The sequence below is a fragment of the Mytilus trossulus genome, chromosome 6 (genome assembly GCF_036588685.1).
Source record: "Mytilus trossulus isolate FHL-02 chromosome 6, PNRI_Mtr1.1.1.hap1, whole genome shotgun sequence".
Classification (NCBI taxonomy): Eukaryota; Metazoa; Mollusca; class Bivalvia; order Mytilida; family Mytilidae; genus Mytilus; species Mytilus trossulus.
In genome coordinates this window covers 65,247,960-65,262,043 of record NC_086378.1, presented here as the reverse complement: position 1 = coordinate 65,262,043, position 14,084 = coordinate 65,247,960, and the positions used below count along the sequence as shown (strand labels likewise).

General features: G+C 31.2%; 1 long non-coding RNA gene across 1 annotated transcript; it reads right to left on the bottom strand.

Moving 5' to 3' along the window:
- Positions 1–7,101: 7,101 nt before the first annotated feature.
- Positions 7,102–13,113, bottom strand: LOC134723666 (uncharacterized). Its single transcript, XR_010108148.1, has 3 exons — positions 12,830–13,113; positions 9,706–9,736; positions 7,102–7,135 (listed from the first exon to the last, which is right to left on the bottom strand). It is a non-coding gene; the product is annotated as an uncharacterized LOC134723666 (long non-coding RNA).
- Positions 13,114–14,084: the final 971 nt, after the last annotated feature.

Genomic DNA, 14,084 nt, shown 5'->3' with positions numbered 1-14,084 from the left:
TTACCGAAGCTATACATGATCTTCTTATAAGGGGATTGATTGAGGAATGTGAATTTCAACCTTGTGTTGTAAATCCTCTAACAGTTTCAGCGTCGGACGGTAGGAAAAAACGCCTTATTTTAGACCTCCGTCATGTTAACAAGCATCTTTGGAAATCAAGTGTAAAATTTGAAGATGTTCGCATAGCCATGCAGTTTATCACAAACAATTCTTTTTGTTTCCAGTTTGATATTGTGTCGGCATATCACCATGTTAATATTTTTATGCCACTTACAGAATTTTTAGGGTTTTCCTGGAGGCATGAAAACACCGAAAAATGGTATAAGTTTTTGGTTCTCCCGTTTGGACTTTCTTCAGCATGTTATATATTTTTACTAAGATCACAAGACCACTTATAAAAAAGTGGAGGGGTGAAGGTAAACAAGTTTTAATGTACCTAGATGATGGTTTAGGCACTCATACGGACGAAGAAACTTGCAAAACTATGTCCAATCAAGTGAGACAAGATTTAATTCAGAGTGGATTTGTTCCTAAAAATGAAAAATCTAAATGGTCACCTATGAAACTTTTGGTATTTTTGGGTTATTCAATTGACACAAACCGTGGCACTATAACCATTCCGAACGAAAGAGTTCAAAAGGTTTTAAAAACTATTGCTGACGTTGAATATTATGTATCTAAACATGGCAAAGTCAATGCACGATTGGTTGCTTCTTTAGTGGGACAAATAGTGTCCATGTCATACGTCATTGGAAACGTTGCTTATATCATGTCTAAACATTTAAGCATTGATATTTTAAGTATGACTTCGTGGAATAGTTGTATTGTTTTATCAACAGAAAGCTTGATACAAATTAAATTTTGGAGAGAAAATTTAGAACACGTAAATGTTAAAAAGTTTTCTTCAGATGTGTCATGTCAATCTGTAGTTTATAGTGATGCAAGCAATACAGGATATGGTGGCTATGTTGTAGAAACACCTTTTAATATAGCACATGGTATGTGAGGCTTCAAAGAGTTCTACGTGGAAAGAGCTTAATGCTGTTAGAAATATTCTATTATCTATGATCAATGTATTAAAAGATAAACGAATTAAATGGTTCAGTGATAACCAGAATGTAGTAACTATTGTGGAAAAAGGTAGTATGAAACCTGAGTTACAGGATATTGCTATGTGCATTTTTGAGAATTGTTTGATACATAATATATCTATCGATGTAGTTTGGGTTCCTCGAACCTTGAATGAGAAAGCAGATTTCATCAGTCGTATTATTGATTATGACGATTGGGGTATTGACGAACAGTTATTTATGTAATATGTAGATTCCCTATGGGGACCTCATGAGATAGACTGGTTTGCAAATGATGACAATCATAAGTTAACGGTATTTTATTCCCGTTATTGGACGGTGAACTCGATGGGTATCGATGCATTCACTATTAACTGGCAAGGTGCCAATGGTTGGTTTGTACCACCTGTATTTTTAGTGTCTAAAGTAATAAGTTACATGAGGCAATGTTTTGCTCATGGGACACTTGTTTTACCTTTATGGAAGTCGGCAAGCTTTTGGCCGATGTTATGTCCTACGGGTGAAGGGTTCATTAAAGAGGTGAAAGGCTGTATAGATTTACCTACTAACAAGAAATTCTATACTTCTGGTAAAGGGAATAAATCAGTATTTGGAAATATTGATTTACCCTTCAGGGTGTTGGCTTTGAGACTTGATTTTGAACCTTTTTAACAACTAATATAAAAGTTCTTGAGTTGGTGGCGGTAATGTTACAGTAGGCCTGAGGGGCTGTGGTGGTGGTTTAATCTTAAGTGAAATGCGAGACGAGTTGTGTGAACATTAGATTGTGAAATTGTTTATATACAAATTGTATGTGCTTTGTACATTATGTTTTAATGTGATTTTTATTTTTACATATGTTTTTGCAGGCTTTCCAAAGCGATCTGTTGGAATTACCTGATACTTTGATTGAGAAAATCCATTTACTTCCTGATCTGTTAACCGAAAGTAAATCTAACAACACAGTTCAAAATTATTATTATGGTTTTTTGAGATGGAAAAAATGGGCTTTATCTAATGGAATATCTAGTGAATTTATTTTACCGGCCAAACCAATACATGTGGCTATATATTTAGCATGTTTAGTGCAACAAAATCGTACGCCCAGTCCTATCAATCAAGCGTTTTATAGTATTAGATGGGCACATAAAATTATTAGTGTTATTTCTCCTACAGATTCTGATTTAGTGAAAAATATTCTTGAAGGAGCTAAGAGACGTCTATCTGTTCCGATTAAAAAGAAAGAACCGATCACTCCAGATATGCTTTCACAGATGTTCGACAGGTTATATTGTGAAAATAACCTTTACAACCAGCGTACTATTTCTGCTTGTTTGTTATCTTATTCTGGTTTTTTACGTGTTTCTGAATTGCTGAATTTGAGAACCTGTGATATTCAAATTTTTCTAAGTCATATGTCAGTATTCATACAGAAAAGTAAAACGGATATTTACAGAGATGGTGATCGAATAATCATTGCGAGAACCGGGAATAAATTATGCCCTGTGAAGAACTTGGAGAGTTTTTTTAGAATGGAGCAATAATCCACTTGATACTGATGTTTTCGTATTTCAGAATTTGACAAAAACCAAGGAAAATTATGTGTTCCGAAAAGAAAACAAACCTCTTTCTTATACAAGAATGCGAGAGCTATTTATAGAAGCATTTTCTCCGATTGTGCCAAATATAAAATCTTTTGGCCTTCACAGTCTAAGGTCTGGTGGAGCTTCTGCAGCTTGTAATTTTGGTATTTCTGATAGACTTTTCAAAAGGCATGGACGTTGGAGGTCGGAGACAGCAAAAGACGGTTACGTTAAGGACTCGTTTTCGGACAGAATGTTAGTTTCACAAAATTTGGGTCTTTAGTATATTTTTTCAAAAAATAATTTTTTTTTTTTTTTTTTTTTTTTTTTTTTTTTTTTTTTTTTTTTTTTTTTTTTTTTTTTTACATATTGTCCCTTTCTTTGGTTCAGCAGCGGCGTTGTCGTGTGGCTTTGCACTTTATTCATGAGTTTATTGTTTTCTTCATACTGTTTAGCAGTATGTCATTTACAATTTCATCAATAAGAAGTATTTGTGGTATATGGTATATGAGACCAATACGAAGTATTTGTGGTATATGGTATATGAGACGGTATTGAGTAGTAATTCTGTTTTTTGAATACAGAATGAAGTTTGTTACAAGAGAAATATAATTTCTTTCGTTTGAACGTAGTGAATAAGAGTGAAATTATTTTCTCTTGTTTGTTCATGATGTATGTAGGTGTCGTGCTTATCGCACGGTCATTTTCCCCGCCAAAACGGGGGTTTTGGTCATTCAGCACGACAGCGCCGAACCGTCAACACACATTTATTTATCTAAAGTTTAATTCTTAAGTAAGTTGGTAAATTTTTATTTATAAGTCCCCCTTTTATCGTAATTATATGATTGATAGGACTGGAGGGTAGTTTTTATGCTTGGGAAAAATTATAAATTATATTGTTGAAATGTTGTATTGTGTATACAAGTTATATGAATTGTTTCATATCTTGAATAAACTGAGCAGCGGCGTTGTCGTGTGGCTTTGCACTTTATTTATGAGTTTATTGTTTTCTTCATACTGTTTAGCAGTATGTCATTTACAATTTCATCAATAAGAAGTATTTGTGGTATATGGTATATGAGACCAATACGAAGTATTTGTGGTATATGGTATATGAGACGGTATTGAGTAGTAATTCTGTTTTTTGAATACAGAATGAAGTTTGTTACAGCGAATTAAGTTATTATAAATGCGTTTCTTTTTAGCATAAAATAAGAAAAAGTAAAAAACAAAGAGAAAAGTTTTAACAAATAAGATATCGTGAAAAACACACAAAATAAGGTTTGAGGAATTAAATTAAAATCATGTTACAATTCTATCGTGGTCTTATACATCTCTGTTGAAGGTAAGAGATAATTTGAATTTCACCAAAACATGGTTGTCGTTGGTAAAAGTCTGTCATATTCTTTTCTTTGATATGTTTGTCATAATCAGGATTTTGGATTTTTCGTTTGAATTGTTATTCATGTAGCTGACTAAGTTATGTGTTTGTTTTAGTCTGTAAGGTCCCCTATAGATGCGTCAATAGCTGACCTTTCTGAATATATTTTTTCTCATTAAAAAGCGCATCAGGTGTCTTCATTTCATATAACTAAAATTAAAAATATTGTCATACGGTACATGTGTGTACATGACTGTGTTGCAGATCTGTTGACATGAATAAGGAAAAGTCTTTCGTAAATTGTCCGTTTATAAATTTAATAATCATTGCGAAATTAAATGTTCAACTACCTCAAGCAAAGATGACCTTTTGGATTTATCTATTCTTTTGAGTGATTTTTTTTAGTCGCATAGAAATAATTTAACAGCATATCCAAGGTATATTATACGGTTTGAAGGTTTTGTTAGACAACCAGTTGCTGCGTTAGAGATCTGCAAATATAACATGGTACTAAAGTAACCGTGTAAGTCTATTTCTTTTTTTTTTGCCTTTTTACCCTCCATATTTTAAAGTCAAAACACGAAGTCGAAAACGAGATGTGAAAGGATTTTGCGTGTTTAGATTTTTGACATAACGTTTTTCGTGTTGGCCGACAGATAAGATAATATTTAACACGTAACAACGGGTAACCCTTATCCTTAATCCTTAATGTGGCGGTTACACTTCAGATGAACCATGTACACAGATATGTTAATTTTAAACTCATATTTATAAAAAAAAAACTTGTATGAAACACTACATACAAAATATTTAAAATGTAGAATGTTATAAAACCCTTTTCAAATATTCTGAACGTTTTTTTCATGTGTTGGGTATTAACGTTTCTAATAAAGTTTTTTTTCTTTAGATTTGCGACAGTTATATCCTACGTTGATTGCATTCTTCGACAAACGTAAGGGACCTTTTGCCTTCCCCTCTAGCTTGCAAGTTCTAAGTCGAAGCAATCAACATGTTTAAACTAGCAAAAACTTATTTCTGAAACGGCTTCTAAATTTAAGCATAGCAAACTATTTCGTGTTAACAATTTAAGAAATAAGAGTGCTGTAAAATATAGAAAAAATCATTATTACCTAGGGTGTTCTATAGGCCTTGATTCTGTAATAGAAAACAGTGTATTACCCTAATGTCACTATATGGGGTTGAGCTTCTGTGGATTCATTTTTTTCGCGGGTACCAATTTTCGAGGATTGAGAAAAACTTGCAATTTCGAAGGTATTTGATTTCTTGGTTTTTCAAAAGTCTGTATTTTATCATACAACAAAATTGCAATTCGTTGAACATTTGAATTCCCGGTTTCCATGTACCAACGAAATCCACGAAAATTGGTATCCAACGAATAATAATGAATCAACGGTAACTGTTTCTTTTTGCACTTGAAATAAATAACACAACCTTGGATACAGGCCAGATCGCATATGGTAGATATTCAAATCTCGTAAACTGATTTGGACAAATTAAGATAGCAATCAACACATGGGGGAATCACAAACTCCAAAAGGAGCGAGACAGCATGTGTCGATAGGTTAAGACTTTAATATCACATGTATACATACAACAGTTGATATGTGAATATACTCAAACAAAAGGTCACAATTGTGTTTAAATTACAAACCAGACGACCATTTTGGTTTTGAAATATCTCAGAACGCTAAAACATGTCTATTTGAATTCAGTCGACGACGCATCGTCGTTTTTCCTTAAAACATTTTTGTGAGCAAACAAGTTCATATAGTGAGACCGTGTACGCACCTTAATATGTTACCGCCTTGTAAATCCGCAGCAACCAAAGGTCTCTCTACTGACGGTATATTATTTTATGACAAGTGAATGCTAGACTATGCAGAACAAATAAAAGAATTGACTATATGCAGTAGACAAAATTGTTTTAAATGTAATGTCTTTACAGGCTACTTGTGCGCCTCAAACCAAGCTATTCTAGAAGGGTCAATTGAAGACATTTTGTGCACATGGTCCTCCAACAAGCAGTCAAGCAGTCCATTATTTCAAACCATACTTAACCATGTTTTGAAACAAGGACATGTGGCATGGTTGCCAATAACAACTATCCACCAAAGTGTAAATGTCAGTTTAGGCATCCGTACGCATTCCAACAAGGACAGAAACCCATACCGAGTAGTCAGCTAAAAGCTTGGTCATGATGAGTATGAAAAAATCCAATTGAGAAAACTAGCGGCATAATTTATAACTAAAGAATATGCGAAAACCAAACATGACATACATGAATAAACGAAAACCAGTGAGATAAAGTCAGAATGTGACGGCTTTGATGTTTGTCGTTTAATGTGCGTACGCCCTGAATATGCGTTCCGAAAACTATCAAACAAACATGTTTTATATAATCGTTTATAAATGTTCATGTATCGTGTATTTTAATATGATGTATTTCAAATCAAATTAATATTAAACACTTTAAACTGCTATTGTATAGTTATCAAAGGTACTAGGATTATACGTTAGTACGCCAGACGCGCGTTTCGTCTACATAAGACTCATCAGTGACGCTTAAATTAAAATGTTTATAAAGCCAAACAAGTACAAAGTTGAAGGGCATTGATGATCCAAATTCCAATAAGTTGTGCAAAATACGGCTTAGGTAATCTATGCCTGGAACAAGAGAATCTTTAGTTTTTCAAAAAGTTCAAAGTTTTGTAAACAGAAAATTTATAAAAATGACCACATTATTGATATTCATGTCAACACCGAAGTGTTGACTACTTGGCTGGTGATTACTGTTTAAGATTAGCAGTTGTATATTTTCATCGATTTCATTATATTCGTTCACATATATTCATATGCAATTGTAGCTCTATAGTAATGCATTTCTAGTTTTGAAACAATGCCTGTATATTAGATTTGTACTGAAGTGAGCATATATAATGACCACCTAATCTTTGTCGTGAACTCAATATACGCCAATGATTTTGTATTTTAAAACGCAAATAACGGGATGAGACTGCAATGTAGAATATGAATCTGTGAATACTGGATTACTTCTCTGCACCTCATTATACCCATGGGTCCTATTAAAACAGAGCGAGTCAGATTAAATTTTGTTCTATGATTTGAATTTTAGTTAAATCGCCAAAGTGTTTTTTTTTCACTGAATGTAGGTATTAAGATTGATGAGATTATTTGGAAAGTAATATATGTGAATGTCGAAGTTTCAGAAATTATTAACAAAACATTTTTTTTATCACACTCGCAAATAAATAAATGCATTTCAAAAAATAGGTTCTGCTGAATATTAGCATATGAGCTGTATAATAGGCATGTAAGCATAATAAGTATGATAACAAGGTAACTAGCTGCCAAATTTGTGTTCCATCGTGTTCAGTCAAATTTTCTTTTTCGTTCCATAGTTCAATTAAAAAAATCTACAATGCATGAAACATTTCGTGGCTTTTAGACAAGACGTCACCTTATTAAGCATCGAGATAACCGCTTGAATGAAAATTCATCATTTGACAAAATCATATGGAGGTGAATATGTAGAGATATTACATATGGTCTAGCATTCTCCTGTTTTCATTGGATATTAAAATCACGTGTTTAAGTTAATATTTCATGTATATAAACTCAACTTAGATACTGGATTAAATTTTGTATTTACGACAGGCGCTCGTTTCGTCTACAAAAGACTCATCAGTGACACTCGAATCCAAAAAAGTTAAAAAGGCCAAATAAAGTACGAAATTGAAGAACAAAAAATGTTGTGTTTTTGTTAACATTACAACTTAATCTTAATTATTCATTGATATTTTCAATAGCACCTTTTCAACGTCGGAGTTATACAGTGCGTATTGTTGTGTTTACGTTAATTTCGCATAGACTAGAGGTATATTTGTACAATTGCGGCATTTTAATTTATCATTATGTTGATGACAATTTGTGGCCTTCCGTTTTAGTCGGTGGTTTTCTCTTTAACATGTTCCCTGCATTGTTTGTCTATCAGTTTAGTAACATAAACGGTTAAATTACCATATATTAGGCGCATGCCCCACGTGGTACTTTATTTTGTATTCAACTGTTATGTTTATTATTCAGTACAATGTACTTCAATATAACATAAACAGCACTTTGCTTTGTTGGTTTACGTACACGACCTGAAATTTTTAATCTGTTTTATATTAATATTTTTGAGTATAATTCTAACATTTTTGACGAAAAAGAAGAATAGTTTGTTAAAGCTTGAGGTTTAAAGCTATTTCCTCCTCGGTTTACATATAAACAAAAACCTCGTATATAAAATGAAAGACCTTTTATATATAAAGGTGTAATACCACCAATGATTTTCGCCTATTAGTCTTTGTTAAATTTGCACTTTTCAATAAAAAGTCTGTAGAAAGTATCTTTGTTTCAAATAAACTTGGCATGAGTAAAATTTTATCCTGTCAAGTACTATAGAAAAAAATTCACATAACATTTCATTGCATATAATAAAAATAACCATCACTAGAAGTTAACCAATCAAATGTATCCCCTTATTTTATCTGTGTACAAGGTTTAGTCACCAAGTAACCTCAAGATGACAAAATATTCTATAGAAATCCCAAATAAAAAAAATGGTGCTTTGATATACCAAAGACATATGTTTATGACACATAAATCTTTTACTGCAATAAAATGTAGGATTGATTACCTACAACTGTCAAATTCAAGGGAATATTTTATTCGACCTATTTTCGTATACAACCGGATGTGAGGTACCATGATGTGGTGGTGTTACACCTACACAAAGACCTTTTATATCTAAATAAAGGCCTTCTTTATATCAATAAAGAGACATTTGTTGTTAAGATATGCAAAATCTGTTAAAGTGCATAGGAAGGAAATCAATCAATGAACTGAACTTACAAACTTAAAAAACAATTCAAACTTATAAAAGTTGCAAAAGATTAACAGTAGGTAATACATTTATACTATATATTCACCTACATTACATGTAAAAATAATACCATTCTCATAAAATTGCATCAAATGTGATCAAATGAGATGAAAGATGTAGGTACTATCATCTTTGTCCTACGATTCACGTTGCATTGTCGTCCTCCCTTTCACGCCACACATAATCATAAATCCTGCCTATTTCATTTTATTTATCTGAACCTTTTCATCTTAAATATATGTTGTTTTGTTTTACGTTTAATCAACCTAGTTTTGAATAGACACAATACATGTGTTGGTTTTTTTTTTAAATAGAACAGAGATAAAGATGTATTTACAAATGAAACTATTTTTTACAGCTGAAATAGCTTTAATTGTTGACTATTTTCACTACGAAAAATTACAAAAACATAATTTGGCTCTCAGTAAATGTTTTATTTTTATTCATTTAAAAACGATACCTTGAATTTGATGAATTTATGTTCTTTATATACATACAATTGTTTTTCCGAAATTATAATGCTTATTTTGTCTCTATATTATGACTCTATATTATAAATTTATGAACCATTTTGCTAGTAAATTGACCTAACCGTGCTCAACTACATATTGATTTGAACACATGTAACGTGTGTAAATTAGTTTAACTATGATATATTTTGCAAATTGCAATGAACAAAATTCAAACATTTGGTAAAATACGTACTCAATTGGTCTAACACTCTTGGTTTTTGCACCTGCAAATTATAAATGGATAAATGAATTTAAAACACAATTTACATTAAATTATCTGACAACCTATTAAAACAGATTAAAACACCACACAATACATTTAATATATTCGTGTAACAACAGATACCAGGTCTTAACAAAATCACGTACGTTAATTGAAGAACAAAATAAACACCATATCAAAATGAAAATCATAAACAAACAAATAAACAGTAACTTTGGAATCGTTAAGGTAAAAACAAAGGAAATCAAACATAATGTGTGTGGTTGTCTTAATATTTTTTTATAATGTCAATAAATTTCATATAGGGGTTCTGTATTTATATCAATTTCCGGTAAAACAAATTGCAGCAATTTAATACAAAAATTAAAAAATGAAAAAATAAATACGACGAAAAACCAATCTAAACCTCTCTATAGCGATACTTAACATTTCATTAGAATTTTAATTACACTAAAAAATCGGGTCTCCATATATCAATAAATCGATGGGAAACTAAAAGTATGACGGATTGGATGTCTAATGGATGGACAGACAAGTGAAAAGTTTATTATCTAACAACGATTCTAACATGGTTTTATACATTGTGGAATGTTGGAATAAACTACTACTTTTCCAGACCCTCATCTTCTACATTATTGTTTATAAGGAGAATGGACTGTTTGCTTCAAATTCGTTTCATATTTGATATTTCTAATTCTATACTATATTTCTATTCGGGACAAAATGGTATTTTCCACATAACTGCATACACATGGATAATATTTTCATAACAAAAGCAAATATTTAAATCACGACATAACTTCTTATTTAAAGATCTTAAATCAAATGTTTGTAGTAAAATGAATAAATAGGTTTTAAAAACTGTGCATTTATAAAAGGTACGACTCACGTTTAACAATAAAGAATGTTATTGTTAAAAGTAGAGCTCCCAACCCAACAACTAATGTTGCTATTCCTACATCAAACATGCTTGTTGTGACACCTTGTAGATCTTGTAGACACTCGAACACTATGGGGACAATACAATACTAGAATGATCATATATTAGATAGAAAGGCTACATGTAGCATATGCGTTTAACAAAATGGAAGTAGTACAGTCAAACTAAGATTTAACCTCAAACTTATTGCAACAGGAAATCTTTTAGTTCTAATCTATACCATTACGCCATTTATATACACAGAAAAAAGTCCTATAAAATCTTACTTGAGGAAAACTCAAAATCATCATTTCTAATTTCCTATGGAAATTAACATTGGAAGGGGAGATAACTCTTGCAAAAATGAGTCTTTTGTGGTCAGTTTTTGGTTGTTTTTCTTGAAATTTATGTAAAGTATGATACTTTGATGGGATTAGAAGTTTGTATTTGACTAAATTATATAATCTTCTGGTCATGCAATTTATAGTGTTATGGGCAGTATTATTTTTTTCATGCATTTTTCATTAAAGAAATTACAAATTTGAAGCTTCGTAACCATTTTGAAAAAATAATGTGAAAATCTGGTAATTAGATATAGGAAGATGTGGTGTGAGTGCCAATGAGACAACTCTCCATCCAAATAACAATTTAAAAATTAAACCATTATAGGTTAAAGTACGGCCTTCAACACGGAGCCTTGGCTCACACCGAACAACAAGCTATAAAGGGCCCCAAAATTACTAGTGTAAAACCATTCAAACGGGAAAACCAACGGTCTAATCCATATAAACAAAACGAGAAACGAGAAACACGTATATGTTTATATCTGTATATTAATTTTTTTTCAGCAACTAACTTATAATTATCTAAAGAAACTTGAAACCACAAATAGAAGAATACATGCTTAATTATTTTTATTAAATTTGAGATTCTTTACCTTGACATGTTGAAATATTCCATAAATGGTCAACTAATGAATTACGAAATCTAGATTATGGCTTGGTAAAATATATGAAAACACCTGTAGAGTTGTTTGTTATACTCTAAAGACCGCTAAAAAACCAAGAATCAATACATTCAGATGAATAGAAGCGGTAAAGTTATAATTTTGTATCAATTTTTATTGATATTTCTGTTTTTTTTGGCAAGAGTTATCTCCCTTTTCAATGCAACTCTCCATAGGACTTTTAAATGGGGATTTTTTTAGTCTTCCTCAAGTTAGATCTAATGGGACTTTTTTCTGTGTATATTTGGGGTATAATGCTAAAGATTAAAACTTGAAAATCTTCTGTTGCAATTACTTTGGGTTAAGTTCAAATTTATGCTAGATTGACTGGACTAAAGGTGATGAGTATAACACTATGTAATGCGTATTTCATTATTTTGTATGTACATTGTAGGAATTCGTTCATAGAATATTTGAAAGAAAGTTTAGAGCATGAATTAGTCTGTTTATTATTTCGTATTTTATCATTTTGTTTGGGATTTAGTTTTGCTTAAGATTTCCAATAAATACTAGATGATTATTTCATAGTGCATACTACATACATGACATAATATCCCTTTAAATATCAAAAGAATACATTAAAATAATATTAAATGATATGGTAAAGAATGAATTACTTGTGAAGAAAATAAACTTTTATTATTTTGTCTATTCTTGTAATTGTTGAGTACGGTGGTGTACGTTTTTTGTTGTCTCGCCCGAACTGTTGACGCGTAAAAAGAGTTTTGCCATTTTCATAAACAGCAGAGACCCCAATAACTGGTTAAGTAAGCAATGAGACAGGGATAAATGGTACTTTTTAATGATAAGTATGTGTTTAATATACTAACCTTCACTCAATTATCTTTGATATTTCATCATTTTGTTTTTGTCTTTGCATTTTGAACAGTTTGTACGGCATATATTATATGTACATAAAAATTCAATATAACCTATATCATGAAATCGGTCAAAGAGTATACATATATAATTGTAACTGTTACGCCGATTGAAAACTCTAATACTAGCATATATTTAAAAACATTCATTATTGGCGTATCAACCAATCTTGCAAATTAAACTAAACGAAGGTTAATCATGGGGTAGAATAAAATACATGTATGTATTTTAAACGTACAAAACTCTTTAGTTACGCCTCATTTAATTATTTTTACAGTTGTAATACATACACTGTACAGTGATTGATACCTCTGCTGTCATATTTATTTGAGTAACATAATTATCCACATGACAACGATATGTTCCTGTCTGACTTCTTTGTATGTATGGCACTGTAAGAGTTCTTCCTTGGGTTGATACGAATTCGAATGGAACTAATTCAAAACGCCCTGTCACATTGTATTCCCATTGGTATGTACATTCCGGATTACAGGTTGCAGTACAATGTATAGGACCTAACGTATCTCTTTCGTTTACATTAATATATGTGCTTGCAGGTACAAGGATAACTGTATCAGGACCATCTAAAATATAGCAAATTAAAGAGAATTTATTATTCGTGTACTTTGTCATTTAACAAATTAGGGAATAATCAAAACCTGTATTTTACAAATCATTTACGATAAACCTAATGATTACTGTTAAAGGCAATTTGTACATTTACCCTTTGATCGTACAACTCATATTGTTTGAAATCAAGGACAGGACCTGAAACTCAAAATGTACGCGTAAAATTGGTTTTACTCAGTGTTATATTTTATTTTTTATCCAAAAAAATAAAGTTACATAGAACAAATGACCAATAAAAAGAATAATGGCATCTTTTTATTTACCGACTAAAGTAGCCTCAAATATCAGCTTACCCCCCAAAAAAACATATTAGTACTTAACAATTAACATGATCAATGTTGGCAATGTTTGCTTACTAAAACGTTCAAACTCTGAAACTTCCATGTTTATGCTTACTATCAGTACATTATTACGCGATACAGCTGCAATTAGAAATAATATAGAAATACAGTTCACACTTAACTTAACATACATTTGTAGTAATGGGTTTCTTTTTATAAACAAACAAGATTCAATATTTTGTTATATTGGTGTAATATACTGAGCTCCAACTGATTAACATTTCCAAAACTGAGTTATACATACACTGTACATTAATTGCTATATCTGATATCTTATAAGTGTGTTGTTGATAGTAATCCACGTGATTATGTCTAGACATTCGGATTCAATCTAGGTTTTTTTTAAGAGTGTACCTAATCCTTAAACTTTGGTCTTGCCAAGGACGGTTTACAATTTTATTCATATATAATATTAGTCAAGTTATGTGCTTTATAATTTAATTCTACATCTTACAATTACATTAAAATGAATAATGTACAATTCGATAACTCTAAAGAAAAATTTGAAATGATATTAAAAGGCATATTTATGGTCATTATATCGTTATTTTGTGAAGTATCTTTAATAAAATGC